Source organism: Pinus tabuliformis, chromosome 2_2, assembly GCF_031772625.1.
Source record: "Pinus tabuliformis cultivar Carrire ecotype Pingquan chromosome 2_2, CPIR1, whole genome shotgun sequence".
Taxonomy (NCBI): Eukaryota; Viridiplantae; Streptophyta; class Pinopsida; order Pinales; family Pinaceae; genus Pinus; species Pinus tabuliformis.
Genome location: NC_142300.1, coordinates 1133537242 through 1133553068, shown reverse-complemented (window position 1 = coordinate 1133553068; position 15827 = coordinate 1133537242).

Genomic DNA, 15827 nt, shown 5'->3' with positions numbered 1-15827 from the left:
GACATCTCTATCTACTATCATCTTCTTGGGTACACCATGGAGTCTCACTATCTCCCTGATGAAGATCTGAGCTACATCACTAGCTAAATTTGTAGACTTCACTGCAATAAAGTGAGCTACATTGTTCAACCTGTCAACCACAACCATGATGGAATCATTCTTCTTCAATGTCCTCAACAAAATTGTAATGAAATCTATGGAAATGAGCTCCCATTTCCACTTTGAAATCGGAATAGGTTGTAATAGATAAGCTAGGTGCTTACACTCAGCCTTCACCTGCTGACAGTCCAAAAATCTAGCAAAAAACTCAACCACATCTTTCTTCAAGTTCGGCCAATGATATAACTTCTTAACAATTGTCAAAGTCTTTTGATATCTTGGATGGCCTGAATATGGCTTGACATGAAACTCCCTCAAGATAAGCTTTTTCAGCTCACTGCTATCCAACACATAAATTCTATTCCTGAATTTGACCAAGCCATCTCTCGTGAGGTGATACTCCTCATCCCCATCACCTTCACCCTATTGTTGCAACCTCTAATTTAGTTGTTAGTACCTATCATCATACTACCCTGCATGCAAGATCAACTCCTACAAATTCATCCCATATGATCTCATAGCTAAAATGTGATTCACCTACACTCTCCTACTAAGAGCATCTACAACCATGTTCTCCTTTCATTTAATGTACCTAATCTCGAAATCAAATTCATTGAGGGTAGCCAACCATCTAGCTTGCCTCACATTCAGATTAGGTAGGTCAAACATGTACCTCGGCCCATTCTGATCACTCATCATAAAACACCTTCTACTAAGAAGATAATGTCTCCACATATTTAATGCATGAATGATAGCTCCCAACTCAAGATGATGAGTCACATAATTCTTCTCATTCTCATTCAACTTCATTGAATAATTTCATGCCACCTATCCTTCCTGCATCAAGACTCCAGAAAGTCCTCCTTGCAAGCATTTGAACATACTGCAAACTCTTTATCAAGATCTACAATCTTCAAGACATTTCTAAGAAAATTCTTCAAATACTCAAAACTGGCTAAATATTCCTCATTTCATTCAAACTTCTTTCATTTTCTCTACAATTATGTAATAGGATAGCTAATATTTGAAAATTTTCTGATGAACCACCTATAATAACCTTCTAGTCCCATGAATGATCTCACCTCACCCACATTCCTATGAGTTTTTCACTCCATGATAGCTTTAATATTTTCCATGTCCATTGTTATCCCTTCCTTGGAAACATGTCCCAAGTATTGCACTTCAGTCTAAAAGAATATACACTTGTTGATCTTGACATATAATTAATGCTCTCTCAACAATCTCAATACTGCTGCTAGGTGTTCTGCATGCTCTCCCCCATTGTTAGAATATATCAATATGTCATCAATAAACACTATCACAGACATGTTTAGATAAGGACGTAACACATTGTTCATCAAGCACATGGAAGTAGTTGGAGCATTAGTAAGACCAAAAGGAACAACCACAAACTCATAATTCCCATACTTGGTAAGGAATGCAATCTTTTAGATGTCATCTTCTTTGATGCGCACTTGATGATATCTTGATCTCAAATCAATCTTCAAGAACATTGTTCCTCCCTTCAAATGATTAAACAAATCATCAATATGTGGCAATGGATACATGTTCTTAATGGTTACCTTTTTCATTTTCCTATAATAAATACACAATATAAGAGTACCTTCCTTCTTCCTCACAAACAATATTGGTGCACCCCGAGGCGATACACTTGGCCTTATGTATCCCTTATCAAGAATTTACTTAAGATACAAATTTAATTCCACCAACTCTGGAATGCTCATATTGTAAGGTGCCTTTGATGCTGGTGTTGTTCCTTCAATCAAATCAATAAATAAATCCACTTGCCTATGAGGTGGTAACTCTGGAATCTCTGCTAGAAACACATATTTTTTTTGCTAAAGCAAGAGTCGTACCCTTGTTATCAATAAATCAGACAAATATATATATATAATACAACCATCCACAAGGAATCATGGATCTAGTCAAAACCACTTTCTAAAAACCAAGGGTCTCGAGTGAAGTGTGAAAACACCGATCCCTACCCACAAAACATCCCTACCCTCAAAATCAAATAGTATCAAGGCCACAAAATCTGCCCAACAAAATCGGATGGGGAAAAGCCTTTAAACACCATCATCAGTACTCCTTGCCCCAACCGACGACTGAGGAGGACAGCGCAGTGCCCCGTCGCCTGCCAAACGACAGTTGGACCTACCAATAAGCGCACAGTTTCCTGACCATAGATCCTCCCAACTTGATCCAACGGTAGAGGAAAGTTTCACGCTGCAAAGAAGACCGCCTTTTAACCTTATGGACCCACCGACCTGCCCGATGAATCCTAGCCGTAGATCTGCCATGCAAGATCCGACGGTCAAGGGCCATATCGCACCGATCGAAAGTACTACTAGTTAACATGCGATAAGGGAGGTAAAAAAACCCACCCCTCGGCCACGTGTAGCATGATGATTGTGATCACTCCCTAAACCTGAAAACCACATCCCGCTCGAGAGGCCCCCAATACACCGAAAACCACTCTGTGGGCAGATTTGCTTCCTTGTACAGAGAATCAGGAATATTCCAGTAGCCACTAGAGCCCAGATTCCGGCAGCTACCGCCTTCTCCTTTGCACCCGTCTATGAGCCTATAAGAAGTAAAACCCCAACCCTCCAACCAACTACTTAGGCCGCAAAATTTTCCACGCACCTTAAGAAAGAATAAAAATAGGAAAAACTTGCAAATCATCATAGAGCTTCCATGATTTTGATGAGATACACCATCATATCTTCGTCTGCTTGGGTATCGCACTGATCCATGATACCATCCCGAGGCAACCCATGCCCACCCATCGCGACCCTATTTATGGTACACTTCACTTCTTAATTAGCCAGTTTGTTGGCCTTCCTACGCACATGGTTAAAACTTACTGTGCGTAGGCCTCTGAGGTGGAGCTAGATCCTTTGAAAGACCTGGATCAATCTCCAGTGTTTTGAAACCTTCTCTGGCTCCGAACCCCAACTAATTCTTTTGACTGTGTTGATAATTAACTCAGAGTCGGCTTCGATAATTACATTTTGCCGATTATCCTGCACCAGGAGGTCTAAGCACTGCTCCATAGCCATGGATTCTGCCATGTTATTTGTAGCTCTGCCCAAATGACCATGGAAGATGGAAAGGATATTACCAGAATCATCCCTTAACACTCCTCCAAAGCCCTCTGTGCCCGGGTTTCCTTTTGAGGCCCCGTCAATGTTATATTTTAGAAAGCCCCTAGTGGGAGGATGCCAGAAGTCTTGCTCAGTATCCATAACCTTAATGTTTTTGTTCATTCCCTGTGGAATAAGCCCCTGCATCCCTAAAAATCCAAGAATCCTCAAGTTAGAATCTGTAGGAGGATTCTTAGGGGTATTTCACATAATGGTACCAACCGTCTCCTTAAGTTGAGCCAAGGTCTACTCAAAAAGACATTGGAAGGGTCTTTTTTCATTCTTGAAAATTCTCTTGTTCCTTTCCTTCCAGACATTCCAAATAATGAAGCTGGGTGTAAGAGCCCAAGCTGAGCCAAGAATTTCGTAATCTGAAAAATTTTTCCTCCACTTGGTTAGGGTATTGATGATACACCCTCTATCCCTGTCGCTCTTTTGGAAGATGATGGCGAAAGAATCCCACAGTCTAGAGGTGAAGACACAATTATTGAGGAGGTGTTCCATGGTTTCTTCTTGGGCTTCACAGAGCTGGCATCTGGAAGGCCCCAGAACACCCCTTTTCCTTATGTTATCCCAAGTCAGAATTTTCCTATGATAAACAAGCCACATGAAGAGTTTAATCTTCATCCAGCCTTGATGCCTCCACAGATTCTGCCATATTCTATCTGGAGCAAGAGAATCCATTTCAAGGAGTTTGCGTTTTGCCTCCCTAAGATGGAAGGTGCCCTCATTATTGATGCCCCACCTCAACTGGTCATGCCCCCTGTCACTAGAATCTTCCTTTGTTCCAATACCTGCATAAGAGTTGCAACGTTAGCTTTCAAGGGATTATCTTTCCTGTAAACCATGTTCCTCCACTTTCTCCATTTGCCTACATCATTGGTTTAGTCCCAAAACTCTTTGACCTTTGATAACACTATGATTTATGTCTCTCTCTTGAGGTCCAAAAATTCCTCTTTTAGTAGTATTGGTTCTTGTTGTCATTTATCTTCCAAAGAAAGTGCCAGATCGCCCTCTCTGATTTCCGAGAAGCTATTTTGTTGAACTAAGCCTCTATTCTCCCAGGCCTTATTCCAGATACACGAGCCTTTTATATTTCCAGACATCCTTATATGATCATTAATTTCCCAAGTGTTGGCATATTTCTCTATCCAGAGACTAGCCCACTGAGCCTTTGGTTCTTTGACCCATCTCCACCATAATTTAGCTCCTAAAGCCCTGCTTAGAACCTCTGGATCATCCAAACCCAGACCTCCTTGATTTTTGGGTTTACAAATATTTTCCCAAGCTACTAAGGCCGATTTTCTTTTTTTCTCCCCCTTTCCCTAGAGGAAGTCTCTTTTAATGGTTCTAAATTGTTGTAAGACTCCTTTTGGTGCTCAGAGTGCTGAAAGCATGAAAACTAGGATAGATTGGAGAACAACCTTTGTAAGCAACAACCTGCCAGCCAAATTTAAAGATCTGGTGTTCCAATTCCTGATTTTATCCTACATTTTATTAATCACCGGCTCCCATATGCTCTTATGAAGAGGTTTAGCAGTTAGAGGGACTCCCAAATATTTTGAAGGAAGAGAATCTCTTTGAAAGCCTAGAATTCTGGAGATATTCCTTTGAATAGCAATATCGGTATTAAAAAAGAAGATTTTAGATTTGAAGAGATTGACCTCCATACCTGTGGCCATGCCAAAGTCATTTAGAAGTTGTTTGTATGCCAAAGCTTCTTTGACTGTAGGAACTCCCTGCAGCATGGTATCATCAACAAATTGTTGATGAGTTAAAGTCTGTCCATTCTCAGAAAGATGAAGACCCTTGATTTTGCCTTCTTCTTTTGCCTGCTTAATCGATCTACCAAGTCCTTCCATCATGAGAATAAAGAGAAAGGGAGAGAGTGGATCTCCCTACCTGAGGCCTCTTGAGGGAATAAAAACCTTAGAGGGAGAGCCATTTACCAAAATAGAAAAGCTAGAAGAAGTTACCAAAGCCATGACCCATCTAACCCAATTATGGTCAAACCCAAAAGCAATAAGAACCCTCCTTATATAGGTCCAGTTCAACTTATCATAGGCTTTGGCTAGGTCCAGCTGCATGATCATTCCAGCCTTCCTGTTGCTAGTCAGTGAATGCACCACCTCCTATGCTTGAATGATGTTGTTGAGAATTTTTCTACCTTCCACATAACTAGATTGCTCCCCAGAAACAAGAGTGGGGAGAAGAGGTTTGAGTCTATTGGCCACAACCTTGGATATAATCTTGTAAACCACATTGCACAATGCTATGGGTCTAAACTTATCAGGAGTTAGGGAATTATCCTGTTTAGGGATCAGAGAAATGAAGGAGGTGTTGAGTGCCTTCAGAATAGTTCTACTCCTCCTGGAGTCTTCTACTACATTCAGAATATCCTGTTTAACAATATTCCAGCAAGCTTTAAAGAAATCCACATTAAAACCATCAGGACCTGGCGCTTTACCATTCTGCATTTCCTTGAGGACCTCACTGATTTCCTCTTCAGTTACTGGCCTATTGAGGTTGAAATTATCCTCTCTGGACACTAGTCTTGGTATATGTCTTGTTAGATCCTTAACATGAAGCTCTCTGTTAGAAATGGTTTCCTTTACAATCCCATGAAAGTGTTGTACTAATACAACTTCTATTTCTTCATGGGTACTGAGCAGATGCCCTCCCTCATCCTTAATCGAAGAGATTCTATTATGAGCTCTGTTTGCCAAGGTTGACCTGTGGAAAAATCTGGTATTTCGTTCTCCTTCTTTAAGCCATTGCACTCTAGACTTTTGTCTCCAAAATATTTCCTCTTGTTTACATAAGTTCTCCCAATCATGTTGAAGTTTGGTGGTTCTATCATAGCTGACTTTATCAAAGCCATCCTTGATAAGGGATTGGTTGAGAATCTGCAATTTGTTTTCGACAACTTTTTTTCCTTCAAAAATATTGCCAAATTCATTCTTGTTCCAATCTTTGAGCCTGAGCTTGATATGTTTTAGTCTTTTGTGAAGAAGGAACATACTTGTACCCTAAATGTGCAAATCTTCAGACCACCAACTTGCAATGTTGCTGGTAAAATCTGGATGGGTGAGCCAGATATTCTCAAATCTAAAGGGTCTATTCCTGGGAGTCCCAATGCCCCTGATCTCTAGTTGAATTGGCCAGTGATCGGATCCTCCAAAGGGGAGAATCCTTGCTTCCATTCCTATATCATTGAGTATAAGGTCCTCTGAGATGATAAATTTGTCCAACTTTGAGGCAACAAGAGACACTCCTCCTCTTCTATTGTTCCAAGTAAAGAGACCATTACGTGAATCAATGTCAACCAACTTCATAGAATCCATGAAATATTGAAAGGCTGGGCATATTTGTTTAGATTTCTGGTGCCCCCTTTTTTCTCCGATAGTGATTTGATCATGTTGAAGCCCCCACCCATGATCCAAGGTATCTTTGCATATCTCTCTCTGAGATCCATAAGAGAGTCTATAAATCTAAGTTTGTCGTCCATTCTCTGAGGGCCATAAAAATTCATGACCAGATAGATCTCCCTATCCCCTACCGGTTGAATAACCACTGATAAATAATTTCTGGAAGCCTCAGCATCTATTATACCAATCTTTAGTGGATTCCAAAGAGTAAGAATACCACCTGCTGTATTTTCTGCCTTGACTTCTAGAAACTCAAATCGATTGAGCCAGTTGCTATAAAGTTCTTTTATTTTCTGAATGGAACATTTAGTTTCCTGGATAAAAATAATATCCGGAGCTTCTTTCTTCATTCTGTTACTAAGTAATCTTTTCTTCCTTTTACTACTTGGACCCTTGATGTTCCAGGAAGTAAACTTCATCATTAAAGATTTGTAAAAGAGTAACTAGATAGGTCTTTCATCTTACCTGAATCTATCATCAGCTTTCCACACTCCATCAGCAACTCATTCTGCTTTTTTCTGCCTCTTTTCTTTCCTGGGCATCTAGGTGCTAATCCTGGTGTGTTTTTTATAGATTTCACACCTTCTTTACCTTGATTTTCCATATTACCTTGCCTTTCCACCCCTTTAGCATGGGTTTTCCATAAGTATAGCTACTGTACTCTAGAGAACTCTTCTTGAGGTAATGAGTCTAACCCTCCCATGGTTCCCTGTTTCAAGAACCCTTCCAAATCTAGGTGCTCTCTATCCAGAATCTCCTGAAGTTCATGGTCCTCCATTTCCATCTCACTCTGGGTCATTTCCTGATCCATATCCAGTTCTACATCGCTCATCATAGCCTCTTTCTGTATATTATTGTTCTTTGTTTGGTCTTTGTCTTCCTCTATTTCCTTGTCCTCTGGACTTCCCTCCATTCCCTGATCTACTTTTATCATCTCTTCTTCTTCCTCGAGAACTTGGAACCTATTCAGCTTAACTTGAGGCCCTTTTGCTTGATGTTGCTTAGGTCCCTGTTTTCCCCCTTTTCCTCTGTGGCTCACTTTTTGAAAGCTTTCCATATCTTTCATTGTGGAAGCTTTGCTCTTATTCTCTATTTTACTAAGAGGGAAATCTCTGAAAAGGTGTCCATGCTCATGGCATCTGCAACATCTAAAGGGAATATGTTCATAATCTACTGTTTGCACCCATTCTTCATCAAAAACTTCCAAGATCACCTCATCCGGTAGAGCTCCTGAGAGATCCATTTCCACACAGATTCGTGCAAAGGAAGTATATTTTCCTCTTCTAGCGGCTTCAGAAGTTTTGAAAAAACATCCTAATTTATTACCTATGGTTGTTAACGATTCCGTTTGACAGTAATCAAGAGGAAGGGAGTAAATTCTTACCCAAACCAGAACTGATGTGAAAGTCTCCCTCTCCAGGACAAAGTTCATCATCCACGGCCTCATATAGAGGCCTGCAGCTACGTAGAAGTAGGGCCCTCCTTCAAACACTTTGTCTTTATCCTCAATGTTAGTGAAGACCACAGTAAAGAAACGTTTTGACCCCAGAAGTAGGTCAATGCTCCCTTTTGGTTTGCAATGGTATTTAATCCATGTCTGTCAAGATTTTTCAGTGGGCCACACTCCCATGAATTTACAAATGATAGCATAAGTTTGCATGTGGTCCTTGTGTGCCTACAAAGCAGGATCATTCAGAACTACTCTGGGTGTAACCTCAGCATTGGGTTTACAAGGTCCTCTTTGTGTCTTGGTTTTTGCTCCCTTTTCATTGTCATTTTCTTCCTTTTCTTTTGTTCTTAAATTATCTTGTTCTTTGACTCCTTCCTGCTCTTCTTCCCTACTCTCTTTCCCTTCGTCAGCAAGACCTTTGACTTCTTGCATTGGCTTTTTGCCTCGGTTGGCAACAGCCTGCTTGTAGGAGGGAGTGGAGCTCCCTCCTCCATGCCCTTCCATGGAGTTCAATGACTGCTACAGACTTTCAACCCTAGCTGTTTGTCGCACTCATTCTTGTTTCCAGGAAAACTACTGTCTATTCAGATCTGCTAGTCCCACTAAGGTGGGTAGCTATATTAGAAACAAACAATTCAAGGTAACTTGTGTTTTCCTTTATTTATGATAGATAAGAGAGAAGCAGAGAGCACCAACCTTAGTCTTTCGCTTGGCTCCTTTCTTGTTTCCTCTCTCCTTTGATAGAGCTTCCCCACTCCTTTCTCACTTGTCCTGCTTCAAAGAACACCTGTAGAGTTAAAGCAGCAAAATACCATCAAAGCATAGAGATCTATGATACCATAAACAATGTAGAATCAGATGCACATTAACCATACAAATGCATACACAAATACAAGATTAAAAAATATACAAGTATATGGAGGAAAACTCAAATAGCTTTATTGATAGTAGAAGTAGAAGAGAGGATTACACCCCAGCTGTCTGATCCAACATCATCCTCCCAGCATGAAAGCCCTCTTCACCTCATGAAAAGAAATATCACCCAACAATGCAATGTCTTCAAAGAGAAACTAATAGTAGTTCCTTAACAATTACAAAATTCCAGCCTCTGCATCTCTGGGATGAGGGATCCATATATAGATATTTGCAGGGGGGTGAGTCAGCTTCTGGGTTTTTGATTAGTGTCATTTCTTTGATAGTTCTTGGTTCCACTTGGAGATTTCATGATCTCTTACTCATCCCTGGGCGAATTCAGAGAGGCAAGTGTCATATGAGCAGTTTCTAGAATATTCTCTAAGTTTCCACCTAGCAAATTTCCTCTGCCATTTGTCTGCTCTTGCTCATCGCACCCTACAGAAGGGCTTTTCATTATGCATCGCATCCCTTGTTTGTAACACGTGAGTTGCATCGTACCCTTAGCACTGAGCAGTCTGTATGGTCCATTTTTGACTAGTTCTGAGTAGTTTTTCAGGGACAACTTCTGGGAAATGATGTAATCAGTTGACCTTGATCTTTTATGGTGTGAAACAACACTTTTAGGGGTTTAAGATCCCTTGGTTTATCGACATATGCGATTGGGGTTGCAGTGCCCAAATATGTATATAACAGTTGCCCCTTAAAGCATGAGGTCATAAATCTTCTGATGTCTGGTGAAATGCTTTATCATGAGGATCCGAGGTTTTTTGAACTGGAAGGTGACCTGTAATAAGATAAAATACAATACATTATCTTCATAATATTTTCATGATCTAGCTGAGGCGGGCATTACCATGCTAAGCTTTATGAATTCATTTTCATGTACATGGGACAGACAATCGTTTGTGTGGCAGACCGATGATTCTGGTAGAGCCATCATCCCTTAGCTTGGATGATTATCTGTGTAGCTATAGAGTACATTTAATGTCTTTATTTTCCTGAATATATCGCAACCCAGATGGATGAAACTAGATTCGGGGTCTTCAAACTCATTCAATCTTCGCCCAATGTACAAGTTGATCCATGTGAAAAGATGTTCTGATGTCGAACATGGAAAGACATTGCTTGATTACCAGCCAATGATGTAAGTTGTTAACAGGCACAAGAGGAATCACCGATAATGATAATGACCCTCAAGGTACTACAATACAATTCACGTGGTGTGAATACATGAGTCGATTTCGAACACCACACAAAATATTTCGATCGAAGGCCATTGATGTAAACATGTCACTGGAAGTGAGAAACTTGCCATTGAGGCATGCAAGCTTCAAAGTACTGAAAGGGTTGTTCCTAAGTCAACTTCTTGGATAATGAGCTGATGTCGACAAGAAATGACCCATTGTAGGAGAGCCTTAATGAATCCCACATCTATGACACGGAACGGAGAAAATGATTTTGTGGAGGTGAAAACGATCTGATGATACAAGGTTCAGGGTGGCGGTCATGAAAGAATGGAACGTGAAGGTATTGTAGTGGATGAGGTGTTAGTTGGGTTGGTGAATTCTCTGAGCAACTTCTCTTGAGCATATCGGCGACACTGAAATGGATTAGTAGCATTAACCCCAAACATGGATGGTACGGAGGACCAATGGTGATATGATCAGTGAACGAAATAACCCAACCTGACTCAATCATGGTGATGGAGTGAGAGTGTCATGTTCAAGAGCGACCTGCTACCAACAAAGTTCTTCAAGTTTTCTTCCCTTTTCCACAGTCATTGCTGACCATTACCTCTTTATTTTTCTCAAGCTTGAGGAGGATAACATATGCTTATTCTATAATTTTCCCTTCAGGCAAACCTGTTGCTATGTTTTAGCGAGCTTAGCGACAGTGAAACTCACTCTTGTCTGTACGGACAAGTTTGTTTCTATTGTTTTAACTAGTTTAACGACAAAGATAACTCGATCCTTTTCAGTTTTAGAGTGTCTGAAAAAGAGACGGAAAGGAAACTCCCATAGTCCTTTTTCATAGTATAATCCCTTAAGTCCGAAAAAGTATAAAATAATATGAAAGGGATGACTTTTCCGATCACTTTAGTGAACCAAAAATGACAAGCACTCGATCTTTTTGTGTAATGATCCCTCAGGTCCAAAAAGATTAAAATATAGAGGAGGGATGGCACTTCCAATCACTTTAACGAGCTGGAGAGGCAAATTGCTCAGCAATCTTTTTATATTTTACGAGTCTAAAAAGAGCTTAAAAGAGACTCGCTTTTGAGGAACGAGTGATTTTTTCGGGTAGCAACTAGTTCCAGTTGAGGTTTGGAACTTTTCAATTATGGCAGTGTAAAGAAGGTGGCTAATAGAGTCACTTGTCGCAGCTGTTCCTCAAAAGGGTAAACAATCAAGTGAAGGTGTATAATCGGCTAAAAAGATTGGATGTGATGGTAAGTGTTAACACCCAGGTTGTTACCTTTGACTCCCAAGGGAATACGGCCGGGGTAACCACTAACCAATCTTTGGATTGCAGTTTCTAGCCAAACTGTAATCAGAGAGGGCTCTCTCTTTATAGTTTGTCTCTGTTTTGATAGTATTCTAGGCTAGCTATAATGTTCAGGGTTTTTTTTTATGTTTTGGTTGAGGGATGTCTTCTGCATCTGAGGTGTAAGTTTTCAGGCAGTATTAGTCCATTGGGCAATGGAGTCTGTGGCTACAGGTTCACTGAATATTTAGTTGATTTACTGAAATTACAGGGCCGTTTAAATACTTCATGAAACAAATTTGAAATTGTGATGGTGAAGTGTGTTCAACCAGTGAAAGGCAATTAAGAATTTTCCACTAAGCTGGGTATGAGAAAGAGATATGTTGCACAGGAGCAAACTTGAATTCCTGAAACAATAATCACTGTGAAAGTATATAGTCTGAAAGTGCAGCAATTAAGAATTACACCTTTATAACTATAACTGAAGAAAACATTTATAATAGCATCGATTGAGTCTAGGGTAATCTGTGATTAAATCCTAGAACTATTTCTTTTCTTTGCCATTAGCTGTAAAACATAGAACATGAATGAGCTATGAGAAGATGACAAAACACATAACTAAGAGTTTGAAGAAAACTTATTGATTCATGAAACATGCAGGAATCCTGTAACATTCAGCAAAACACCACAATGACTCAGATAACGCAGAGCCTTGGAAATTCCATTAGCTTTTGTATTAATAGTCTGGAAAATTTACAGCATAAGAAACTCTTGAAGAGAGATCAACAACAACAACCCCTGCAAGATTATGCGAGGGGGGAATATATGCAATTGGTCATACAAAATATCTGGAGCCTTGAGTCATTCTAGAAATGAATACGTTCACCCACTTTTCAAGATAGTAGATAAGAAAGTTATTACATCATTGAAAACAAATAAGTGCTCTTTATGTATGTCAGAAGATATTTTGACCTTTGGAGGCCACTGAGTCGGTCTGAACGTTCTGCTTTAACTCTAGAAAAATGTGCCTTTATGGCTGTCGTGCTGTAGTTTTTTGGCCCTGTCACCTGTAGCTGTCAATCTTGCTTTATTGGCCAATTAGTTCTGCTGAGTTGGCCCAGCCTTTTCCTTTTCATGCATGCTGATTTCATCAAATTTTCCTGTGCATGATCACTGATGTTTTTTGATGAAAAAAATTAGTGAATGGCTTCTGATCTATAAGATCATCTGTATTGCCTTAGTCCACCATTCCTGTGTGGGAAATTGATGTCTCAAAATTGCATCCAAAGTCTCATCTGCCTCTGTATATTTATAGAAGTTTAGAGGCACTTCAAACAGATGTTTGATCTCATCCATGATAAAAAATAAGTTTTCTATCTTGTTGTAGAGACTTTGTCCTGTAGCTGGTCCTGTTTCCTCTGAGGTGCTGGGCCTTTCAATGATCTGATTTGTGGCGAATGTGTTGACCCTCTTGGCATACTGCTCATGTGTAAATAGCCTTCCTTCGTTGTTCAGTAAGCCAGGGAGACCTCTGTTTTGCAATGCCACATATTTGTCCATGAATATATTGACCTCTGTCTGCATGTCCTGGGTCCTTCATTCTAGTGTCTGCACCAGGCTTCTTAGTGTTAGTACCCTCTTTATTAACAAAATAGTCTCAGTCCTGTTGGAGATTCCCATAGTTTCTAACTGAGCACTTGTTCTATTATTGAGCACATTGATCATCCTGTTGGCAACTTCAGGCATATTGCCTAGAGAGACCCTTGATCCTGTTGTCCTTTGCTTGAGAGGATGCTCTTTCCAACTCAAGTTGGGCAGCTGTATTACTTAGGCTATTTTCTAGCCTGTAGTTATCCAATGTCTTATCTGCCAAGGAGGCATACACCATCTCACCCGTTTGCTTATGCAATTCGATTTTGTCCATTGGGTGGATGTCCTTGGCAAGGACCTCAAGATTGGTCCTCAAGTAGTCTGAAGGGGTCTGTGGTTGCAATGCAGTTGGCATGAAGTGACTCATGATCATTTTTCCTTCATTAACATCATATGCAAACATCAGTCTTTGCTGGTTAGTGGGAGCCATTTTCAACAAATGATTATATAGTTGTATTTTTATTGGCTCATTCCTCCTCTTTATGTCAATGAACTGTTGTTTGATGCTCAGTTCACCTTCTCTCTGCTGGCTTGAGGAGCTGACTTCTCCTCCCACTATCCTCTCTTGTTCCTGCTGGAAGGAACTTGCTGAGGCCTCCCTGCTAGGTGGGCCCATGCCCAAAGATTGCCCTATAGACATTTCTTCCTCTGAGAAAGGATTCATTCTATGTCTTTTCTCCCCATGAATTGTCGATGTTGTGAGGGGAGTCTCTTTGTCCCTCTTTCTACTGATATCTTCTTTCTGTGGGGTTTGAAGGATTGAGGCTTCAGCTGTTCTTTCCAGCCTAGGAGGCACAATTTGTGGTGGCTGGTGCTCAGTAAAAATTCGGGCCTCAGCTACCTTTTCTTCCTGTAGTGGCTGCTCTTTCTCTTGCTGCCCCTCTTGTGGCTGTTGTACCTGTTGTTGTTGTTGCTATTGTACCTCCTCATGAAGTGGTTGTTCTGGTTCCATTTCCTTTTCCTTGCCTTTGGTAGAGGTTGGCTCAGTTGCTTTGGCTGCTTGCTGATTTGCTGTGGAGGAGGATGCAGTTGTTCCCACTTGAGTGGTTGGAAGAGTAAACACCTGTGAACAAAGCTCTAGGTCAGCCACCTTTTTCAGATTTCTTAGTGCTCTTTGATTTAACTCTTCTTGTGTGATAGGCTCCTCTAAGGTTCCTCTCCTCCACTTTGTTTGATTTGCATACTTTTCTATATGAGGAAGTCTTACATGGTCATAACTGGCCAGCCTATATTTGACCCTTCTTAGGCTTATGAAGTGATTGGGGTCATATGGTTTCCAAAGGAAACTGGTTTGCAAGCCAAAGGATTCTAACATTCTATCTGCCTCTTGCCAACCTTCCTCCCTTTTGTTGTAGATAAAGTGGCCTAATTGGTTCCTGACCTTGAGCTGTGCTTTCTTGCCTCTGCCTGAAAAGTGTAGCACATCAGCATTCCCAAATTGCCTGAAGTATTCCAGGGCAAACAATCTCATGGGCACATATTTGGGCAATCTGTATGGGGGCAACTCACACCCATATATCCTTATAACTGTGTGGTTCTGGTAGAAGTACCAGTCCCCAATGCTGTAAGATTTAGACAACTGAAGTACCCTTTGCATCTCATCAGTTAGTCTTGGAGGAGGTGAGCTCATCATCAGAGACATGGCTGGGTGGATGAAGAGATCTATGAACTCACAGTAGGTATATGGAGAGTCAGGTCTGCAGTGGAAGACAGAGGACCAATAGACCACTGACCTTGGATTGCCTTGGGCATCCACTCTTTTCACAGCAAAAGAAAACTTTTCATGTTGATAATATAGGATTAGGTGGTAGATGTAAGAGGTGTATCTGAACACCTTTTCTCTTGCCAAGTTCATGAACTGCTCATGTATCTTATCAGAGATGTAGGTGGCATAGTCATAGCAGATTGGAGACTTGCCAGGAGCGAACATGAGCATGATCACCAGCACAGTTTCATCAACAAATTCAATTGAATTATAGCCCAAAATGGGACTAATCATGTCTGCAAGATCTCTGCCCAATTGGTTGAGGTATACTTGGTTAATAGGAGGATACTTCACAGAGTCAGAGCCAATGTACAGCTGATTGAGTTTGGTGACCTGAGCATCTGTCAATCTAGCTCCTTGATTTATCAAATCTATTAGTGATAAAGGAACTAATTTCTTCTCAGTCTTGAAGTTCAGCATCTCTTTGATAGCTTCAGGGGTGATAAAGAAAACAACTGAGCCTGAAGGGTCAAGCACAGCCCTCTGAGTAGGGTCATAGCATTCGGCACATAGATGGATTAAATCAGGAAACTGGTTGACCTGAGGGAGCTTGAAGATAGGGAGAGAAGAGTCCCATATGCCCAATACATCTGTTCCACTCTCATGTTTAGCCTTCAATTCATTTAGCAGGTGGATGTGGAACTTGGTCTTCATCAGCATTTCCTCTGATATTTGATAATCCAGGTCTGCTAGAGGTTGCCAGTCCAATTCTCTCTGAGGGGCATTTAAAGGGGCAACATTCAAGGCTACAGGTGCTACTGGAGGATCCATGGTCACCTTTAGGATTTCTGTTGTTTATAAACTGGTGTTACTGTGCAGAGCAACACCAAAGAGTTTTTCTTTAAAAGAAAGGTGAATTACTGATGAAC